The sequence below is a fragment of the Erithacus rubecula genome (genome assembly GCF_903797595.1).
Source record: "Erithacus rubecula genome assembly, chromosome: 1".
Taxonomy (NCBI): domain Eukaryota; kingdom Metazoa; phylum Chordata; class Aves; order Passeriformes; family Muscicapidae; genus Erithacus; species Erithacus rubecula.
The window spans coordinates 5,136,955-5,159,968 of NC_136658.1; the positions used below are offsets into that span (position 1 = coordinate 5,136,955).

Below are 23,014 nucleotides of genomic sequence, written 5' to 3' on the forward strand. Positions count from 1 at the left end.
TATCATGCATTGGCTCATTGAAAAGGCAAGAAGCTGGAAGAGATTGGTGTCTGAAATAGCTCAGGTAATTGTGGTTTGACTAAGGCTGACTTGAGTAGGCAGCAGTCCAAAGAGTAGGTTTTTTGGTTTTTTTGTTTTCCTTTTTGTCTTTGAAGATGAGCATCACTTATTCTTTGCTCCCTGCTGGTGCTGCTGCCACCACTAGAATTTTCCTGCATCCCTGGGGAGTCTGGAGTCACTGGGACTGTAGTAAGCTAGTAAGGACAGCTAGTAAGAACTGGCAATTCTAGCAAGAGGAGCAAGCTGGAAGCTGAAGTGGAAAAGCTTTCTTTTATCACAAGTGTGATAAATGGATCAGAAATGGGGATAAAAAGTTCTATATCCACTCATGTCTTGGTGTGTGTGCTCAAACCAGGAAGAGTAATGCTGAGATTGCAATTGAATCAGGTCAGGAAAAGGAGGGAAAATATTCATTCTGAATACTGAGAACAATTCTGCTCATGAATTTATGTATTTCCATGCTCAGTAGTGTAGCCTTCAGAATATCTCATTGTCAGCTTGTGGGTCTTATGTTCTCATGGGTCAATTTTAAATGTTTTGCATGCTGCACATGCTCTGAACTGTAAATGAGTGCTGTTCTGTAATACAAATATAGCTGTTTCCTCTTGAGAAGATCACAGATCTACCCAATCATTGAGTATATGCAGTAGGAAAATATCTGGAGTTTTGACAATGACATTCAGAGGCATTTTATTTCTATGTAAAATGAAACTTAGTGACTACAAATACCCAAGGGAGTTGATAAGTATAAAGTGGGGAGGGAATGGTTTTTGAGCAATCACAAAGTTGTTTTATCAGAGGAGTTGATGCCACATCATGTTTGTTAGTCCTGAGAGATTTAACTTCCTAATCTTAAATGGGCTTTGTAGTGAGAAGGACTTTACAAATGAAATCCAACAGCTTGCAAGTGGGGCTCTGTAGCAACTGATGACAGGGTTGTCTTTTAGGTGTTGATAATTGTTCAGTCACTTGCAAAGAAAAGCTCCAGACATCACTGTCTGTTCCATATGAAACAGGGCAAGGGAGTTGCTGCTTTCTGAGAACATTTCAGTGGTGGAGAATAGAATGGGACCAAGTCAATAATTATTTTTTTTAAGCCAAAACATATAATGTTCAAGTAATTATCTTCTTAATCTTCCCTCCCCAACCTTTACATTCTCCACTTTTCACACTAACAAAAAGAGGAGACCTGCAAGAGCAGATTGGAGACTCTGTATTTTTCCTTCTATATTCCACTGAGACAGTTTAAAGTCAAAAGGTTTTTGCAAGCTAATAGGCTTTAGAAAAATTGGGTGTTTTTTGAAAACAATTGCTTGTAGAGAAAAATACCACAAAAATAATTATATGGCAGTATATTGATTATTGCACAGAACATGTTCAGGAAGTTCAGGAGCTAATTTTCTATCTATACAAGAGAGAAGGCTGAGAAAAACTGTTTAAAAAGCAAGTGATTTTATTCTAAGATTAAATAAAACTCTGAAGAACCCAGCATCCACTCAGGTCTTGATAGCATATTTCTGGTTGCCATTTAATGCAAGCCTCTCTTCAACAATTAGATGCTAAACTTTGTTATTTTAACATTTCTTGGTGGCCAAGGACAGAAGTTCTCATAATTGCTGAAGAGACAGCTGGAAACCCATGAATAACCTCTCTCCTTAGTGAGGGAAAAGCATCTTGAACAAATGAGTCAATAAAGCATTAATCAGAGAGGTCATTTGTTCTTCCTGATGGCAATTTCTTTATACAAATGGCATGTACAAACAGGTAGCAATGGCTGCAGAAAAATCCAAGGTTTAAAGAGTTTAATGTGATGGATGGTCCAGTAGTACAAGGCTTCTTGTATTGAAATTGGCAATGTGTATTAGGTAATTCCTTATTATTAGCTGAATAATTATCTGTGGTAGAGAACCATCTTTCTTCAGCAAGGTAAAGAATGACTAGGAAGGTGACTTGTTATACATGGGGAAAGAGTTAAACTGTGTCTGATACAGATGCATCCATCCTCACTTCACTAGAATGTACTCAGCTTATGTTTTATTGACTCCTGCAGGGCTTGAGCACACACTAAACCTTAAGAGGCTACTTGCTGCTGAGTAAAAAAAAAATCAGTAAACCAAACTGTGTTTAGTACTTACTTAAAAGTCCTTTCCTGAATTGAAATTTGCAGCTAAAGATTGCTTGCCTCCTCTGCAAAATTGAAGTCAGTTTTGTAAAGGAAAAGTAAAGCATGACAGGTTATTAATTTAGGATGCAAAATTATATTTATGGTACCATTTGGTTGAATTTTTTTGCCAAAACTATTTGATTTTTGGGTGCTTTTTATAATGTCTGGCTGAAGGCTGCTGTATTTTAAAATGGGATTCTGATGAAATGCTTTAAGCAAACAATTTTCTGATGGCTGCTGCAGTACCCATTGATGCAATAAAGACTTGTAATGAGACTAAAAGCTGGGGCAGAGGCAAGTCTTGGCTCTATACCTTATAGCTGATGAACATCCACTGTTCTTGGTTAAATAATTCCATGAATTCCATTAGCCAGTGTCTGCTGGAGAGTGAAGCAAGCAGAACCTGGCTCTTATTGATCTGTGGATCTGTACCTTGGACTTTTGCCAATAATATTTAATTGAAAAGAAGACTGAGTTAAAATTACAGCCTTGTGAATGCCAATGTGTTCTTGAAGCTTTGTTAATGCACTTGTTTTGAATCTCAGTGAAGCATAAATAAAGCAAATTATTATAAAATACATGACACACAAGATGTATTTTATGAAACTAAATAAGGAGTGGCAGACTGGACTACATTACTGGTCTATAAGTGGTTTAGCTATCTGTAGTGCCTAAAATGAAAAATAATGTATCTGAGAGTGCAAATAGCCTTGCCAGAAGAGAGAGATGGCAGATGAAACAGAAAAACTTTTCTGCATAGTCTATGTTCTTGAATATTCTTGTTTTCAGAAGGATTAAAATGAAAAGAACTGAATATCATGACAAATAATGTCCATCTTTTGTTTGGAAGAATTTGTCTTCAGCAATTGACAGCTTTGGTAGCAAGAAGCCTGTCTGGGACAAATTCTTTATGGTGCATTGCCCAAATATCAGCTCATTACTGGTTTCTTGACAGCCTCAGCTATTGCATTCTTTTTCTTGATAGTTAGAAGAGCACCAGATGGGCCTGTGTGAAGTAACTGGAATGGCATAAAGAGAATGGGAGAGGGGAGGGAATGTAGGGAAATATGGAACATAGATTTAATTCTATTATTTTTTTAGGCCTACTTCAATTCTTGTGGATGGGATGTGTCAGACCCATTTGATCTTAAAGGGAGAGAGAAACACAGATTTACAGATTTATTGTAGCCATTGAACAAGGCTGACAGCTGAATCCTGTGGGCATGGGACTTTGGGAATGCAGTCTGTGACAGCTCAAGGTCAGAGGGGTGGTTCAGATCCCAGTGAGCCCATCAGCTTCTAAATGAAGCAATGTGGAGTTTTTTGGAACTCCCTGGCACAGATTAGCAGTGGGGAGTTAAAAAAAGATTAGTGAGCAGTAACTTTTTAAATTGATGAAATGGCACCCAAAATGATTTTTCTCCAGAGCATCAGACATTTCCTTTATCATAATTTTAAGTGAGTCACTTCAAGTTTTCCTTCTCCTCCCCAACTCTTTGGCATTAGGGGAGCCAATCCAGGTTTCCAAAAATGGTGTTGTACACCACATAGCCTGGAGGAGCATTTCCCCAGTACCAGCAAAGCAAATTGGAGCCAAGGTGCAACAGGCAGCTGTGCTTCTGCAGGTGGGTTTTTGAGCCTGAATTTCTTGCTTAATTAAAAGGCAAATTAAATGTGAATCACATCTTTTGGTATTTTTAGCTGCAACAAGAAGAGAGCACTGAAAGCCTTTGAAGAGATTTGTTAGAGTTTTTGCATGTGATAGCAAACTGTACAGATAAGTATTTCAGTATTAGGAAAACTGAAATTATTTTACATATAGCATTTTCAGTCCATTATCATGCTTTATTTTACACTCACACCAAAAAAGGCCTCCAATCCTTGAAACTTTCAGCTTCTTGTCAAATTTTGAGTAGTAAAATAAAGGTAAAATAGTAGATGTGGAAAATAAAATTAATGAAGATACCTTTGTAAAGCCTAAAGCAATCTGTGAAGTCACAAACACCAGTAAAGCTTTTTGCCAGGCAGGTGGAAACTCTAGAAATTGTGGCATGAAAAGAAGCAGAACTTGAGCAATGTTAGGAAAACAAGCATGCAGGTCTGGGGCAGAAGGAAAACCTACCCTGAAGTGCATGCAGTAGATTTTGCTTCTAATGCTCTTTATAATGAGATTATTCTGTGTTCCTCCAGAGTATTGGCAATTAGTCAGGTTGCACAGAAATTTGCAATTGGTTCATGTCCAAATCACAGCACATAAATTAAAGGAATGATGCAGGATGAGTTGCTTAGTGATGCTGTTCAAGAATTTCAGCACACCAGATCATCTGGAGAGCTTCAGTTCTCAGGGAACAGCAGATTTGGGCATTTAAAGCCAGTTTGATTCCATTTAGGGACATAAAGGTTAGAGAACCCTTGAAGGAGTGAATGTGCAATGTGCAGAATGATTGCTTAATGGAGAATGTAGGGCACTAGATGGAGGCTTGTATTGATCAGTGGATGGTGTTTTTATGGAAGTCATTGGTGTCTTCTTGCACTGTGTAATTTAAGCACTGTATAGTGTGTGATTTATTTGAAACTTCAGAAGGGAGAGTATTCAAGTCTAGAAAATTTCATATGGGAAACAGTTTTACAGTATATCCACTTTTATGTTTATTCAAATAATTGAAGTGTACTGGCATTTTCTCTCTTAAACCTCTGTTTTAAATCATGAACTTGAACACATAGAACCAAGAAGAATTTTGTCTGAATAATTTTTGGGATTGATGTTTCTTTGATACCAAAAATCTTAAAAAATATATTATTTCTTAGGAATAATACCAATCTAATGTAACTGTAGGCATTTATAAAGAGTTTATTACTTATTCATCTTTGGCTGGGTACAAACCTGCCAATGTGAAGATAAATTACTGAATTAATCTCACTTACATGATTTTGTAACCCTTGGGGAAATGCCTTCACTCCTTACAGGGTTTGTAGATGGAGTTAAACACTATTCAAAGAAATGCAGCATTGCAGTGGCTCTGCAAGAAGAACCAGATTAAAAATTAAAAATGCATATTCCATAGATTAAAGGATTTGCTGACATTAATATATATCTAGGAACAAAATACTAAGCTTGTTCAGATTATCAATGAATGATTTAGGCCCAAAAAATGAGGGGCTGAAAATTTATTATGAAGAAAAATTACTTTCCCACACATTGTATGCATTTCATTTAATATCTATGCCCCTCCCACAAAAAGTGAAATATTTTCTGTCTGCTCATGACCCCAGAGTTTTGAAAGTCATTTCACTTGCCAAGTTTGAGCAGATAAAATTGTGTTTCCAACATCAGGGACACACTCTGTCTACCCATCCTTCAGTGCCCTAGAGTAGACATGAGAGGTTTTAAATTAGGGGATGTTTTATTCTTTGTAAAAGAACTGGAACTCTCTTATTCTGATTTTCTCCCTGCAATGGCTGTCTCCTGTAAAAAATAATCCCCACACCACCCAAGGCAAGGAGAAGATAGCCCTCCTCACCCCAAAAATTCTACTTTGGAAATAATATAAGTATCACCAGCCTCAATGATTTGATCTGTTAGTTATAGAAGAATAAGAAGAAATACTCTTGCCCAATCTAATGATGAAACAAGATATCTTTGTATTTGATTTATTTTTATGAGCATGTTTATAAATGTTGTAGTTCAAGGCTGGAACTTTTTCAGCTTCCAGTCTTATCAGCAGAAAAGCACAGGCTCTAGGTGAAGCAAAACTGCCCATTAATTAAGGATTATGTTTATCAAATGGCAAATTAGGAAAGAAGTCTTCACCAGAAGATCAAGTTTTATGATGTATTCAATAAGAAATAGTGAGGAATATTGAAGTTCAGTGCCTTCTTCTGAAAGTACATTTGAGCTACTGCTGTCCAGCTCCAAAGAAAATTCCATAATCTTTTATATCAGACATTCTGGTATTGATTGTTCTGCATTTCTAATCCAAACCTCTTCAGTATTTCCTGATTTAGCATTCCTGTCCATCCACCATGGATGTTGAGGGTGGAGAAGCAGCTGCTGCCCACCCCTTTATTCCTTGGCTTCATTTGATTCCAGGTGGCTCAAAAAGAAATCCTCTCATTCAAGTTAGGCAAAAATAAATGTTAATGAGGATTTCCTGCCATTTGAAATAATCTGTAGTGTTAAGTAATATGAGGATAGTGGAAATGTTTCTATCATTAAATCTCCAGGAGGTTTGAGTGATAGATATTCTCCTGTAAAACTTCATGCTGGGAAGTTCTCTTTTATTTTAAGAATATGATTGATTATACTCCTGAATAGAGATGTATTTCTCTAAGTAAGCTGAATGAGAAATGTCTAATTATCACTATTTGATGGCAACAATTAACCTTTGTGAAATCTTCTGTTAATAAGATGTATTTGTGAAAAAAAATTACCTGTATTAAAAAACTTTGTTAAATCTTTTAATTCCAATAGCTCCCTACAAATTTCTATTTGCATTGGAATTGTGGAACATAATTTGTTAAAAAAAAAAAAAAAAAAAAATTAATGAGAAGTTAAAATATAGCCCAGAGGAATCTTCTGTTTTTCTCATACTGACTTTTTGAATTTTCATTTTTGAGATTTATTTTGCCAGGATTAGAATAATGTTTGGTTTTGTCATGTATATAGTTGCTTACTATTTTGAAGAATTAACACATGAACATACTTTTCCAAACAGTAGGATGCTATTAATTGCTTCAGTAGGACTTCTGTACAAATGTTTTTGTTCAGGAAAATCATTTTCTTTACACTCATTTCAAAGGATGGGTGTTCCAAGGCCCTACAAAGTCACTTGCAAAGTGAGATTTACCCTTTGCCAGTGTACAATTAGCCTTATATCCAAATATATTAATAAGTGTGATTTTTTTTTTCAGTGAACAGCACATGCCAATTCTGCATAATTCTGTAGAAATCTGTGCATATTACACTTCAGAAGCTTTTTACACTTAATTAGTGACTGTGAGGCATTTTATACATACCTTGTTCTTCAGTCATCCATAGAACAAGACTAAGGAATAAATTTGAAATTATTTCCTTTCTTATGGGATGCTTTTTTAAAATTGTGTACTACTGCCTATATTTGTGCTGCTCAGTTGTCATACCTGTGGGACAAAAGACAATTTGCTTGTAGACAAGCAAAGAAAGGGGAAAAAAACAACAAAAATATTTAATCAGCAAGGGGCCTCAAGAAAATGAGGTTGCCTGTGGATTGCACATCAAAGGTACAAAAATTGTGAAACAGGAGGTTGAACAGCTTCTAACAAACTGTTAATTGAGCCACAAATGAGGGTGTAGAAGTGTGGAGTGACACAATGGTCCTTAAGGCCTGACTGGAAAACATTCCACACATCTGGAAATGTGTGGAAAACCTTCCACACATCTGGAAATTAGTTATCTTGTTAAGTTCTGCAGACCTGAAATACTCAGAGGTGAGTTCAGTCCCTGGACATCAGGAGGCACTTTTTAGGGTCCAGCTAATAAGAGCCTCAGCTGATCCTACACATTTTGATGTAGGCATTTCTGTCACTCTGGACTATCATATCAACTAAATTATCTAATAAATTCTTTCCTGCAATCTGCATCACCCCCAGCTTTAAGGGCACAGCATGATACAAGTCTTGGCTCCTAACAATAATTGTGCTGGGAAATTATTTTGCAGTGGTTTTCTTATGATGACACCTCCTTTTCATACAGCATGGAAACACCCTACAATAAGAATAGTTATATTGAAGAGTTTCTTAAATTGTTTAGATCAATAAAATGTCTCAGACTGATCAGCAATTGCTTGTGAGAGCTTTGTGAGACCTGTCAATGCCTCCAGGGGCCTGATCCTGGATTTATTCACCCTGGAGAAGGAAGGATTTGGAGAAGTTCTGGTTGCTGTCTCAGGTACCAGAGGGGCATTGGAGAGATGTGATGTGAGCTCCCCTTGGCAGGGCACAGCAAGAGGACAAGGGGCAACAGCCATAAGTCATGAAAAGACAAATTCCAATGGAAAATAAGAGAAGTTGTGGGGAAAAAGGGGTGGATTTGCTGTCAGAGAATTCTAATGTTGCAGCAGATGCCCAGGGAGATTGGACTGGATGATCTCTAGAGACTTTTCTACCAGTAGGATTTGTGGTTCCCTTCTCAAATATCTGGGCATGTGGTCAAATTCCCTGGTATGGAGAGAAAAAGTATATAAACCAACATGTTCTTTTTTTTAAAAGTTTAAGAGGAAAAAGACAAGACAAGAAAAGAGCAGTTAAGGTCTTATTTTGTTCTCAGGGGAAGTAAAATGTGCTGGAAACCAGACTTACAGATCCAGAAAACTGTTTCCAGCTGTACTAAAGCAGCAAAAGAACTACTGGAGTCTCAACTTTTCTCGACCAAAAGCAAGCAGACTTGTGCCTCACCTTTTCAGTGATTGGTGCTATTCAGAATAGGAATATGAACAAAAAAATTGCTTAGATCTTCAGTTTTAACTCATTTTTTGATGTCCCTATTCAGCCATCATCTTCAGTGCTGGTTATTCTACTTCTTCCCAAATACTTTAACAAAACTTAAAATAAAATCATATTCCTCAATGTGGCTCATTGCCACCCATTGTTATTCCCAGGATTAATAGCATTTATGATAACTGCAATAAATTGAACCATTTCATGTTACCATGGCAGCCAAGTTGAAAGTAGCAATTTTTTCCCCAGGTTGGCAAAAGATACTCTTGCAGGTAGAAGATATAAACTAATATTGATTAAAAATTTTCATTTGTGTTACACCAAAATACCTTTTACTACTTTTCTACTTCTCTGTGACAACTACCTGGAGTATAGGAGTGTTTCATTAAAGAATAACTGGAGACAGAAGAACTTCCTATTTGAGTGTATCAGTGATTAAATGAATTTGACATTTTTGTCTTGAATGAAAGTGAATTTCAAGTGCTACTGTGAAGAACTCTCACCAAGCATATAATTGGAGCTTGTCAAAGAAAACTTACTTATATTGCTGTTAAAAAAAAAAATCAGGTTATCTTATAAATTAAAGCAAAACTGAAACAAATGGCAAAATGAAAAATCAACAAAAAGATAGAATTTGTAATTAAAGCTGTCCTTTCTGTTTTTCATGGACAGAAATACTCTGAAAAAATGTCAGAATTTTTTCAAATCTGCCTGTTCTGTACAGTCTCTATTCCTCTGTCACAATATCCACTGGTTTCTCTTAGGTCATGCTGTAGTATTAAAGACCCTAAAAGTCTGACATTTTTGCAGCCAAACATGTAAATTGTTTTCTTTCTGTTTTCAAATTACCTAAGAAAAGTTTTTTTGCTTATAAAGAGAAATTTTGGGGGTTGCCTGTTGGAGGTTTAACAGGAGGAACAAAAAAATGTTTAACAAGGCATTAAGGCAGTAATTTTATAATTGGAGTCTCTGTAATTTTTAATGGCTTAGGTAAAGAGCTTGATCTTAAATGCCTCCAAGTCTTGGAACACAGAGAAGCTGGATATTCCTTTGATTTTATTTAAAAATGTTGTCAATAGGACAGATTTGGTGTTTGCATGTGCTGAAGAAAGAACAGCAATTCCAGCATCAGGAAGGCCATGGTTTAATGTGCATATGGGAAATAAGGGAATCCACCCCAGCATTGTCTGTCTGCAGCTCTGGGTTCCTTCTTTTGTGAGCACAATGTTTGCTGGCCACCTCTGTCTGAGACAATGCTTAACCACAGATTAAATGCAAACATCACACTCTGAGAGCTGAGAGTTCCAAACATCTTCATGATGGATCCTGTTACATCCATTAGTTCCTAAAATGTGTTTGAGAGTCTGTGGCACTTGGTTTCATCTTATTTTTACTTCCTCTGACCCAGCTTCATAGTGGAGTTTCTCCTGAAACAAAATTCTTCCTGAAAAAAAAAAGTTGTTTTTTTGTTTGTTGGTTTGTTTGTTTGGGTGTTTTTGTTTTTGGTTTTTTTTTTGGTTTTTTTTTTTTTTGAGGAATAAAAGGGATAAGTGGGACTGGAAAGAAGGGAAATGGGTGTGGAAGTGGTGCTGTGGGTGAGGCAGATTTGAACTGTATTTCTATGGTGAATTCTTGGTCTGCCTTCCCTTCAGAGTTATGAGCTTCTAATCAAGCCTTTGCTGGCTGCTGATGGGGATCTGGTGTTTACAGCATTACCCAGGTTTATTTGCAATCCCAACTCTTTTTTCTGTGCCTGGTGCAAACAGGTGGGGCCCTGCAGCAGTGCAGGGCTGGGTGAACAGCAATAATGTCCTCATCATAGCAAATAATTGGGCTTTCAATGCTGCTCTAACCATAAACAGTGGTGTAAGGAGCTTCTCATCCTTGCATCAGCTCTGCTGTGGTCATTGCAGTGACATTTTTCCATTATCACAACTCTTTTTAAAAATAACCACAAAATATTTCCTTGTCAGTCAGTTTTACCTGACAATATTTTCATGCAATGATTATGCCTCTGTCTTTTATTATATATGCTGTAATATTATAGTGCTGGAGCTCAGGATCTTTAGGTTTGAGCAGAAGACAAAAAATGCAAAAGCTGATAGGGTAGAAAAGGCACCTTCATCCCACACACCTGTCTCATAATGTAAAGATCTTTTGCTCTTCTTGCCAATTCTTTGGTCTTGAATTCATCATTTCCACCTCTAGCTGTTTCCATCAGTGTCCATGGGTTTTATTTCCCTCTCCTCTTTCCATATTGCCATTTTAAACATTAGTCCTGTGTTTGTATGGGAATTCTGGGAAGCACTCAGGTATTTAGGATCCTCTGGGAACTTTTTAACACTGGGTGCTCCTGTTTCAAGGCTTAACTGAAATCTTCCTGTCTGAGCTGCAGCTTCCTCATACAGCTGTACTTTTTCCCAAGTTGTCTGACAAATGTTTTCCAGTAAATATATTCTCTTGCCTGCTGTGGTGCAGATTTACTTTCCTGCTTGTCTTACTAGTAAATATTTTTTCTAATAGAGTGGTAGTTGCTAGGATAGATAAAGATGGCTGTATTTTGAACAGATTTTGTATCAAGTGTTTTAATAGGTTTGATGTTCCTTTGTTTCAGTCAAAGAAATGCCTCTGCAGTGGGTTTGGATGGCACATCTCACCTGGAAACTGTTGCTAAGTGGAACTTAGTTTTGTTGATAAATAATTTTTGTTGGAGCATCTATCAGTAAGAAGATGGGAAGCAGAATCACAAACCAAGAGGCAAGAGGGCTGGAAATGGTAGGCTGTGAGTAGTATGGATTTGTGTGAAGAGTTCCTTTTATTTATGGAGCCATTTAAGGCTAATACCATTATAAAGTTACCTAGGTTCATCTTTGATTTATTTTTTCTTTTTTGGAGGGGGAAACTCTATTGGCTGTTTGCTTTTTGTGTGGCATTATTTAGTGTGGGTTTTCAATTATTTTCTTCATGTTTTTTTTAGCAAACTCTTCCTACCAACAATCTAATGGAGCTCAAGTTTCTTCATAAAGGAAATATCCTGATAATTTGATAGGCATGTATTTGTGGATAAAAGAAACAGCTTAAACCTGTGCATTGGGCATAAAAAAACTTTCGTATCATAACAGAAATAGAATTTGGGATGAGACACAAAGATATCACCTGTGGCTGATTCTGTCTGTGAACCAGAAAAAGCCTGAGGTGAATACAGAAAAAATTGGTAAAAGGCCAGACAGAAAATCACAGGAAAGCTGAAAACAGCAGTGAACAAGTGCACTAGAGGTGACTTGCTGCAGAAGGTCAGCATTAAGGAGCACTGATGTGCCTGCCCTGATGATGCTCCACACTGGAATTTCTTGTCTGCAGCCTTCCCTGTGTGGGAGCTGACTCTAATTATAACTCCCAGCTCTTTCTGAGCACTGCCAGGTGAGGAAGTGTGTAATTGCCTTCCCTCGAGGGGCAGCAGCTCTTCAGGTGTGAAGAATCCACACACAAATCCTTGAACTCTCAAGGACCATTTTTTATAGGATTTCTGCCCTTTTTCTGTGCCAGCACAGTGGCTGCAGCTGGTCTGGGACTGCACTTCAGGATGGGAGTGAGAGGAAATCTTCAGGATGGGTTGCAAATCATCACAGCCCTTTCTCAGAATGAGGGAAAGCAGAGTCTGTCTTCCTACCCTGACAGATAACAGGTAACTTTACTGTCTTTGGAAAAACCATCTTCTCTTTCCTGTCTGGTTCTTAGATTTTTGGAGATTAAATGCCATCAAGGTTTGTATCCAGTGGGAGTATATTGTCCTGTTTGTCTTTCAGTTTATGAAGCTGTAATTTTGCCATTTGAAGATCAGCCCTTATAATATCTTTCTTTTTCTGAGAAGATTCATTCTTGCTAAAATTTGTTAGGAGTCATATTGAGACTTCAGGATTGAATGGATATGATCAGGATCTAGACCACATAAGGACTGTGCTAATGTTTATCTTCATGACCAAAATTCCATGATGATGATTCTCTCCTCGTGAGCAAACATGATGCTATAATCTCCAGTCTCTTAATCTGTGACAAAATGCAACTCTTATTGTGTATAATTTATGGTCTTTTGGGAATCCTTAATTTTTTTTCCACTCAGGATGTTAAAAATGTCAAAGTAGGCTCTGTGTGGTTTAAGGCTGCAGTTTTTATCCATTTCTCTTTAAAAAAAATTAGCACAATGCTGTTAATTTTATGCAGGAGGACCACAGACTTGAACAGGGATAACTTTTTCTGGCTTGGTGCTCTACAAAACCTTTGAATGATGAGATTTCTTTGTACATGGTAGCATTGACATCAGTGGGAGAAGCTGCCTTCTTGTTCCAATCATTATCTAAAAACAGATGATGGCTCCTTGTGCTGTCTATTTGTGCCTTTGGCCTCTAAAATTCTTTTGGAAATTGGGTTGTAAACTTATTTTACCCATTTCCAGCCTTAGGGCTTTCATGTATCTCCTGCACAGGTTTAAATTATATTCCTTACAATTGATAAAGGGGGGAAACTTGTCAGGATAACATTTATATGTGTTGCATGCAGGCTGGGCAGATTGACACAGCCACATTTCCAGCACAAGAAAAAGGTGATCAGATGAAAAAGGAATCAATGACTTGGGTTTAAAATGTTGATAGGAAGAGACAAGATGAAGCCTTTTCTTTGGGCTTTCTTCCCTAGGTAAACCAGAGATTGAAATGCAGAGTGGAAGAGAATGGAGCTTTTCCTGTGTGAGTCAATGAAATAACTACAGCCTTTTAATTTTTTAGGGGTGCAACACAGTATTTGCTGTTCCATCCTTCTTTCTTCTGCTGCCTGTCCCTCATTTTATCCAATGGTGCCTCAGACTTGTTGCATGTTTGCAGCCCTTTCTTTTTTCTGGCTTTCTGCAAGGTCATAAGGACCTCAATTAACAAGAAAATTGTCTTTTCCTTGCAGGCAACCCTGCCCTTGCTCATGAGAATATTTCACAAGGAGCTAGAAGGGCAATGCCTCAACTCTACAGGTTGCAGAAGGTTATGCAGCAGTACAAGACACAGGAATACATGTCTCACAAAATTATCTGAGAGTACAAGGCTCAGCAACTTTTCTTATGAGTCTAAAAAACCTTTAGCTGTGACACATAGCAGCCTTCCAAGCTGCACAGCATAATTATATTCCTCCTCCTCAGTCTGCCCCTCCCAGTACAGGATATGTTGTATTTGACACTTAGGAGAGAGAAGATGCTCACATTTTTGCTGTTAAGAGTATTTAAATCTTGAGCAAAGTCCTTTAGAATATTCTTGTCAAAGATAGAATATTATTTAAGCGCAGAGAAGCATGCAACATGCATCCAATTTAGCATCTTACTCAGAATGTATCTTTTAAAGCCTCTGGGTAGCAAAAAGAAGTGAAGTTGAGGTGACAGAGCTCTTATAATCTACAATATAAGTCAGTAAGAATTATTCTTACTGAATGTGTATATGAAAATGTTTTTGCTGTATTTAAAACCCAAAAAAAATCATGGCCAAATAATTAAATAATATTTTCAAATTCTGTGTATAAAGAGCCCACTGTCAGCATGAGTGGACTGAGACAGGATCCCTAATGCAGGAGACCATTGATATCCACTCAACTGAAGCATTGCATTAAAGGAGAAATATGCATTAGAGAAGGTTAAAAAAAAAAATCTGTCTGCATAGTAAATAATTTAGCAGAAATTGTTAGCAAGGCCAAGTGCTAGCAAGACAAGAATTTTTCAAGAATTTGAGTTGTCCTGGAAACACATGGACATTTTGAGGTTTTTCCAGCAGTTTGTGTAGTGTCTATCATGATGTGTATCTCATGTGAAATCCAATTTTAATGTGCAAGTCTTTATATGGTATTACAGAAGAAACTTTCAGTTTGATACTCCCTTTTATTGTTGAGAAAACCTAGTCTTAAAAATTACTGTCAATCTGAGAAAATTCTTTGCATGGTGCCTCTTTCAGCTATTGTCTGTATGGTGACTGGAATATGGTATAAAAAATGATTTACTGCTGGAATCTTGGTTGATTTGCAAGCACTTAAAAATTTAAGACAAAAGGGGATTGGTTGGGGCTTTTTGTTTTTTATTTTTTGGGGTTTTTTACTAGTCTGAGTACACAAAAAAATGGTTAGCTTGTATGCTTGAATTGGAGCCAATTCTGAATTTAATAATCAATTCTGTGATTCATAATTTTCACTGCTGGTGGTTTGCAGCAGAAATAGGAGCAATTAAATCAAAATAGTAGTAACCAGAATGTTGTACAACTTAAGGAGTCCAAATGTCAAGTTTATTTTTCTGTTTCACCTATAAATAGTGTGTTGAAACAGTTGCAGAAGCAAGTGTTGTGAAGGTTTTATATTCCCCTAGTAAATGAACAGGAGAAAATCAAGAAATGTTCTAAGAAATTAGCCACATTCTTTTGATTGTGTATAGTTGTTATAGGCATGCTGTAATTTTGTAGATCAATGTATATTAACAGAAGAGGAAGATTTTACTCACAATTTTAAGCAGAAATTCTGCAAGAGCTCTGATTTTTCATGCTATGAAAGGACACACACCAATCTACTATTAATCAAATATGTATTTTAAAAAAGAATCTGAGCATTTATTCCAAGAGGAAGAGTTTGGCTTTAAAAAGTATCAATTTAATGCTGGATGGATAGATTGGCTCCATTTTTCTATACTGTGTGGGAACCATAGTATGGACATGGAGTTCCATATGGTCCATTAGGATCACAATATTCAAAACTTCCTCTCCCAATGGGATAAAATTCTGACTCTTAGCTCTACCAAAAAATGGAAAAAAAAATCCAATTAAAAATGTATTTCTCAATGTTCATTCAGGTTTCCCACAGAACAGTGTGCTGTGTTACATTTAAATTTGCAGATGTAAAAGAAAATTTTCCCATTTCAAAATCAGTGTGTTTCTAGTAATTCTTACAAGAAATGTGGGAAGAGGATCTACCTAGGAGATGTGCATTGTCCACCATTTACATACCCAGGAAAGTGTGGATTAACTAGCTAATAATTGCTAAAAAATTGGGTAATTTAAAGCAGTGTGTTAATACTTCATGGAGGATTATATTAGGATTATTACATATAATGCAGAACCCTAATATAATATATTAGCATATATAATATATCCTAATAATATTATATTAAAATCTGTCTTTAGGATTACATTTGATATCCCTGCCTTGGATTTAACTAAATAGGGAATATCTGAATAGATTTACATCAGAGGCAGGGCAGGAAGCAGTAACGTGGGTGACCTTGCAAATGAAAGGATGGTTATGAGCTGATCCCAGCCTGCTGCTGCTGCTATTTACAGCAATGTCCAGAGACAGAAGTTGTTATTTGGGTCTTGTTTTATGGAGCATTTTACACACCTAAAATCAGGTTTGAAATTTAAGAAAGTGCTCACAGAACATAACAGCAGCGTGTTCTTTTTGTTTTTTTTTTTTTTTTTCTTTCTCTAACACCACTGCTATCTAAGTATAATTGATTTTTGCTATCTAAGTATAATTGATTTTGAAGCCTTCAGTCAACTTAAATTCTCATTTCCATGACAAAAACTCATTTAGTTTCAGTTGTCTCCTCTAAAAGAATGACCTGTTTGTTTAGGGACAAGGTTATCCTTCTCACAGTCAAATGGGAATCTGAAGGTGACTTCCCACTCTGGCCTTGCCTGTGACACCTGACCTTTATTTCATGAAATATCAGTGACCTAATGAATGTTATACTCTTCTGCTTCTTACAGGAATTAACTTCCATTCTCAGCTTCTGACAATCTCAGTTTTGTCCATAGGGTTGGTAGGTGTCCTAATAACCACAGAAAGAGTTGAGATAAAAATATCAATGCCACTAGACCTATCACCTTTTTCTTTTTTTTCACCTATTTGTCCTGTCAGGAATTTAAAATAACACCTTCTGGCTGTTTCCAGTGTAACCCAAAATGCAGTGATTAGTAGCTGGCTGTCTTGAGAGTTGTGATATGGAAAAATTCCACAACAGCTCTCAAGTGAAAATCTCTGTTACCTCCTAGAAAACATCTGGAGAGGGTTAGGAAGGGTTTGTGGCTTAAGGAGAATATTGGGTGTCACTTCAAGGTGGACAGTGAACCTGTGAGGCCTCAGCCAAGGTTAGGAAGTTAAAGGAAAATATTGTGTTTTGTCATTCCTCCATCCTGAGCATTTGCCACTTTCCTGTGTGCTGAACAGGAGATGGCCACAGCTCATCTACACACAAACAACTCATTGGAAATAAAAACACCACCATGTGTTTGGCTTCTGAGAGGTGAGTAAAATAATGTAGGAGATCTTTGCCCACAATCTGGGCAAAGCTGTTTCTGTCCAAGCACATGAACATTAACATCCTGGAAGCACCTGCCCACCATATATTGACTGGTGCAGTCAGTTCACTACATTTGATGTGGTTTGGACTCCAGGCTTCAGTAGGGCATGATGGCACTTTTTGGATATGTTGTGTATTGCACAAAAATGAGAGGCAGAGGCTTTGACAATGGTGTTTGCAAAAGAGGGTTTGGGCTAGAAAAGAAAGTGGTTAGATATACCTTGATTGAAGCACTTCAAACCTGAGGGTTATTCATTTAATATTTTGAAAGGCAATACAAGGGAATAAATACTCTTTGACAAAGCATGGAATCATCTCATACAATTCAGTGCTACAGGACAAACAGACATGATTTTGGGGTGGCTGTTGTGTTGGGGTTTGTGGTTGGGTTTTTGTCAGGGGAACACCTACACCTCTTCCTTGCTGGCAGTAAGGTGCCACCACAAGGCAGGGTGCATCAGCAACATAGTGATTTTTCCTTTCTAAGTATATATATATATAGTTTTTTTTCTTTGACAATACTGTTTATACATGGAATTAAGTTCCTTCTGTATGTGATTTGGGATAGTTGACTTTAACACAAATTATTAAGTAAAATAATGTTCTGCTTTCTTTTATTGGAAATTTTGAGATACTTTTATTTTGATGGGGGGAAGGGGCAGAATTCTATTGTGTTAAGTCAGATCCATCAGAGAGAAGCAGCCTGCACTTGTAAATCAAATACTGTGATTAACAGTGGATAGTTTTCCTTTTGAGTGGCAGGCACACTTAGGTATCAGGGAAACACCATTTTCAACTTGAGAAATTGCACCTGTAATTGAAATGTGGCAGTCCTGCTTAACCCTGGACATTTCTAGAAAAAAAAAAAAAAAGATTATCCAAATTCAAAGATGTGCATATCACAATCCAAAATAGTAAAACAAACTATAACACACAAATAATTTGTATTTACTCACATGGAGTGCCCAGAAATTTGATGAGAATGGCTTAACCAGAGAATTAAATGAAAATCCTATCCTTGAAACTGCCTCCACCACTCCTCCATCATGCCAACATTTCCAAAGTGGTGCAGACACAGAATCACAGAGTGGTTTGGGTTAGAAGAGACAGTGAAGATCATCTGCTGCTCAATCCACCTTTTCTAGAGCAGGTGGTGAGCCCCATCCAGCCTGGCTTTGATGTGTGCTCTCTTCCTGAAGGGTTAATTTAAACCAGCTCAAGAACCACCCTGGGCTGCACTCCTGTCTCCTTTTTGCACCTTGGGGGAGTGAGGACAGAGCCAAGGGCTTGGGACTGCCCTGCCTACAAGGGGCTGAGTTACCTGTTGGCCAGGACACCTCCAAGATAGAAAGAATCCAGCCAGGGCAATCTGATTGAGAAAAGGGCACTGGAATACAATGCCATGTATTCTTTCCATCAGAGAGTGAAAAATACATTTTTTGAAATCTGGAGTTCTAAGTCTCTAAAATGGAGAAGGCAATTTTATTTATTGCTTTTCTTATTACATCCCACACAGATGATGACTGCAGGCAGACACCTGTTGCTGAAGCTGGTCATAATTTGCTGATATTAAATCTGGGTTTATTCTAAGGCTGTATAGTATTCTTTTTCTTTACTTCAAGAGAATGGCAGGTTATTTTGCTTATTTTTTGGCCTCAGCAGTTACAAACTTCTCTGCAGGATTGTCTCTGTTTATAGAGAATTTCCTAGAGAATATGACTGTCAAAAAAGGGCAGCTAATGTGGTGCTAAACAAATTTAGCAGTCAGCATACCCAGAGCATGGAAATTTGAAATCTGCATGCATTCTTAGTATTAGTGACTTCTATCTTGATATATCCAGTTATAACAAGATAAAGGCAAAAACCAGATCAACCAGTGCTTTATAAATGTGGTTATATTCTATTTAATTGATGAAGTTTGGAAATTAAAGAAAATATATCAGATATCAGTGACCAATGGATAAAAAACCAAACCAAAACAAACCAAGCTAGAAAAATTATTCACCTAACATTTTCTACATAACTTCCTTGGTATGTCTATATGTGTATTTATATGCATATATTTGAGTGAATTTCATCCAAAAGGAAATCACTGCAGTATTGAACTTGAATATTTAGGAGAATTACCTTGCATAACAATGAAGGTAGTAAATGTCTTTATTGCTTTGCATTGTTTCCCTGTGTTCTGAGGTACAGCAAAAAGCATTTAATCTGTAGCAAACAGAAAATGCAGACAGATTTGTGGACCTGTAGTCTTGTAGAGTGGGAAGTTTCCCCTCCCTGCTGAGGTTAAGCTCCCTTGAAAGGATGTGAAGGGCTAGAACATGCTTTCATGGAAATAATGAATGCAGCAGCCAAGGCAAACAGTAAAATAGTATGAGTAGCACTGGTGGATTTGTCAGAGCCAGACTGCTGTGCATCCACAGCTACCATGGGGGAAGGCAGTGTAAAAACCCATTTCTGTTCAATTCCAGTGGTGTGAGGCTGTAGCAGTTTGAAACACAGTGCTGAGTGTGGATTCACTCCTCTGGTGCTCCCTTCTCACTGTGGCAGTGGGCAGAAAGGAGAGGGGCAGGAGCTGAGCTCCTGAGGGACACACAGAGAGATTTCTTCTCCCTGCTGTTCTGCATGAAAATATTTCCTCCATGAGCACATCTTTCAAAACTGCCAATTCAACACTTCTGGTGTTTTAACCTAAAATTCATGCCTTATATGATCTAAATACAGAGTTTGGGATATAGCTCACTCTCTGTTTTCAAAATCCTTGCTTCTACTACTTTGCAAGTAACAGAAAAGAGCCATTTTGACAGCTAAAGTGCCCTGGGTTCTTCCTGTGACAGATTTCAGCTTCTGGAGTGTAAAGAACAGATGCTCCCATTGACGTGTGTTTTGGGTTCTGTGTTGGGGAGAGGAGGAGGAGGAGTACTTCAGCCTTTTCATAAAAACACTTTAAGAGTTCATCCCATGTCAGTTTTCCTGTTCCTGAACATTTCAGAAACACTGAGGAGTCCCATCTATGGGTTACCTCAGGTGTTTTTCCATTATGCTGTTTGCTCATTAACTGTAATTAAATATGAATGATGGAAGTAAGATAGGAATAGGTAAGTGTCCTACCAGAAATGGTTGAAGAAATCAAAGTTTCTTTTTTATAGCTCCTGAAAAAATTAAGACTTTTCAAATGGCTCTTCAACCAAGGATCTTAGAGCTTGTCAGGAATAAAGGTTTCCTTTCAGAAACTGAGCAACTGCTGCCAGACAAATGGTTAAATTCCACAGAGTACAAGAAAAGTCCTAAAAACAATCAGTCATTAATTCAGGTACGCCCTCCACCTGCTGCCACTAAAGGCAGTGAGTGATGCTTTGAACCAGAAGCTTTTAGAGGAATATGAAACACACATGCAGAGATAGTAAATATTTTGCTTTTTCCCTTGAATATCCTGTTTTCTTGCTTTGGGACTGCATCTATATTTTTAGGATGGCCTGCAAACTTGCTCTGCTCTCTGGATCTCTGCTAAGATTTTTGGTGAGGATGCCAGTGTTAATTTGGAGTTTTGTTTGTGCTCTGGATACCTGCCTGCCAGGAAATGAGTTGGAACAACTTGGTCTCACAGGGATTGATCTGAGGGAGAAAAAATAATCTGTCGATTTTAATCAGTGCTTAAGTCATATTTTTTGGTTTGTACAGGAATTAATTTTATAAAGTCTGGATTCTGAATTCATAGAAAATAACATTTATGGGTTTCAGTGGCAACAGCACAGGCTCTATTTCTGCACATCACAAACAGGGTGTGTCAGTGCAGGCTCACACAGAATTCAAGGGAAAGCTACTTCTACAGTGTGTCCTTTTATTATTTTCCCAAAGAGAAAGCAGTTTTTTAGAGATTTGACAGCCCTGAAGTTCGAGGGCCTACAAGGCATCCTCTAAGGGAAATATGGTCTTGTACTTTTTTTTGGTTTTGTAGTTTGTTTCTTTTAACCTAGGGACTGACTTACCTTCTGTGTTTGCAGCTTTGCCACAGCATTTGCTTTCAACTAAGAAAATATTAAGTAGAAGTTGGAACATTCTCTTACCTTCATTTATTCCTTGTTTTGCTTTTTTCTTTGCTTTTGTGTATGAGAACGTGCATTTGGAGCAGGGGCTGATGTAACAAGCATTTTACAGTCCATTCTGCTGTTTTATGAACCACCAGCAGTCCATGAACTCCAGGCTCAAAAACATTTCAGTGCTCTGGGCTGGAGCCCTCTCCCTGTTTAACTGTGCAGAGCAGCAGAATAAAAATTTGGCCTGATGTCTAAAACTGGAGAGGGAGATATTTGACTGACCATATCTGCTGGTGTGCCATGAATCCTGATTTCTTGGATGGTGGGGAATGGCCAGCTCATTCCCTGCACAGCTGGAACTGAGGTGTTATTGGAAGGTACACACACTGCTCTGTGTCCTTGTGGCCATTTCCCTGTGTTTTATCCAGCTTTTGATCCATAAATTGTGAAGATTGTTTTATAATTAAATTCTCAGTTCCCAGACCTGATTATTTGTTGGGATTATTCATTTTTTGATTCTCATTCTTTAAAGCATTCAGGATGCAGGTGCTGCTCTCTGGAATTTTAATTCTTTTCTTCATGAGCTGGTTGCTTTCCCAAATCACTGAGATTCAGAAAATGTTCTTAGGTTTTGACATAATCAGTTGTTGCTACTACAATATGCACCTTTCTGGTCCTGTTTTTCAAATTCTCTTACTGAATTTCCAGGAGAGTCATTTCTGTTGAAGTTCTATTTTCAATGCTCAGAAAGGATGATGGTTTCTGACTCTGGAGCTGGGAAGAGATCACAGTGCAAATGAAAGCAAAAGCAAAAGAGATCTCCCTTAGGGAAGGGTTGGGGAAATTAGCCAAGGTTCAGGAGCTCTCAAATCTAAGGAAATCCTCAGCAGGGGAAACCTGAGGGCTGGAATGGAAAAAATAGGACAGATGGTGCTCCTTGTTAAAGCCCTGGGAGGCTGTGGATTTCCTAAGTATCTGAGTTCTGGTTATTATTCTCCTCTGTGCCTAGCAGCAGGCCCAATTTCCTGATCCATAACTAAAAATCACTATCCATCTGAGAGGTAGTAGCCCTCCAGGAGCAGGAAATCTGACTGGATTTCCTTGGAAAAAATCCAGCTAATTCAGCTAGTCATGCTCTTTAAAATCATAAAGACATTTATCCATGTCCAGGAACAGAAGTCCAAGGAGCAGAAGCTTAGGAAGTTGTCATATACAGTCATCATTTAGAGTCAATCCTTGCTGTTCCTGTGTTTTATATTCTGGAAGAGAATTGGGAAGTGTCATTATCTAGCCAAGATGGAATCAACTAAAATATATTGAGACCAAATCCTGGCTTACTGAACCTTGAACTGATGAGGTTGCTAAACAGCTGCTTTCAGTACAGTGGTTTCTCTTTTTTGTCTTTCTAGGTGGACAAATATCAAAATTAATGACTGAATATCAGATGAAGCATCAGCAGAAGGAAGGCAGATTGTATTAACATGGATGCCATGCATGAGAAAAATATAAAATAATGAAGGCAAATGCAAAAACAACTGAAGAGTCAGAGGTTTGTTGTCTCTTATGTTTTTGGGTTTTTTTTTTACTGTACATAAGCTCCTCTTTTCGTTCCTGCCTGGTAAGATATCAAAGAAAAGGGAGATGTGAAGAGCTTAGCATGGGAACAGAATCAAGAGCAGTTTCCAGCTGTCCTGAACACTAATACTGACCCTTAAATTAAGGTATTGGTTCAGCACATGAACTTAGCAGCATGGCACTGCAACTGCTGGAGCTGGAGTTCAAAACACTCACACTCTTACAGGACACCTGGGTTGGGGTGTATTTTCTGCAGGATCCTTCCACAGTCTCTAAATTTGGAAGCAATGACACAGAACAGGCAGGGTAGGGGACATAGCCTGAAGCTGT

General features: G+C 37.7%; 1 long non-coding RNA gene across 2 annotated transcripts in view; it reads left to right on the forward strand.

The window, feature by feature from the left end:
* LOC306808269 overlaps window positions 1-22,620 on the forward strand; it is a 145,105-nt gene extending 122,485 nt beyond the window's left edge. For both annotated transcript variants that reach the window (XR_013775946.1, XR_013775947.1), the window contains exon 4: window positions 22,519-22,620. This is a non-coding gene — a long non-coding RNA (uncharacterized lncRNA). The remainder of the gene's footprint in view (window positions 1-22,518) is intronic.
* Window positions 22,621-23,014: the final 394 nt, after the last annotated feature.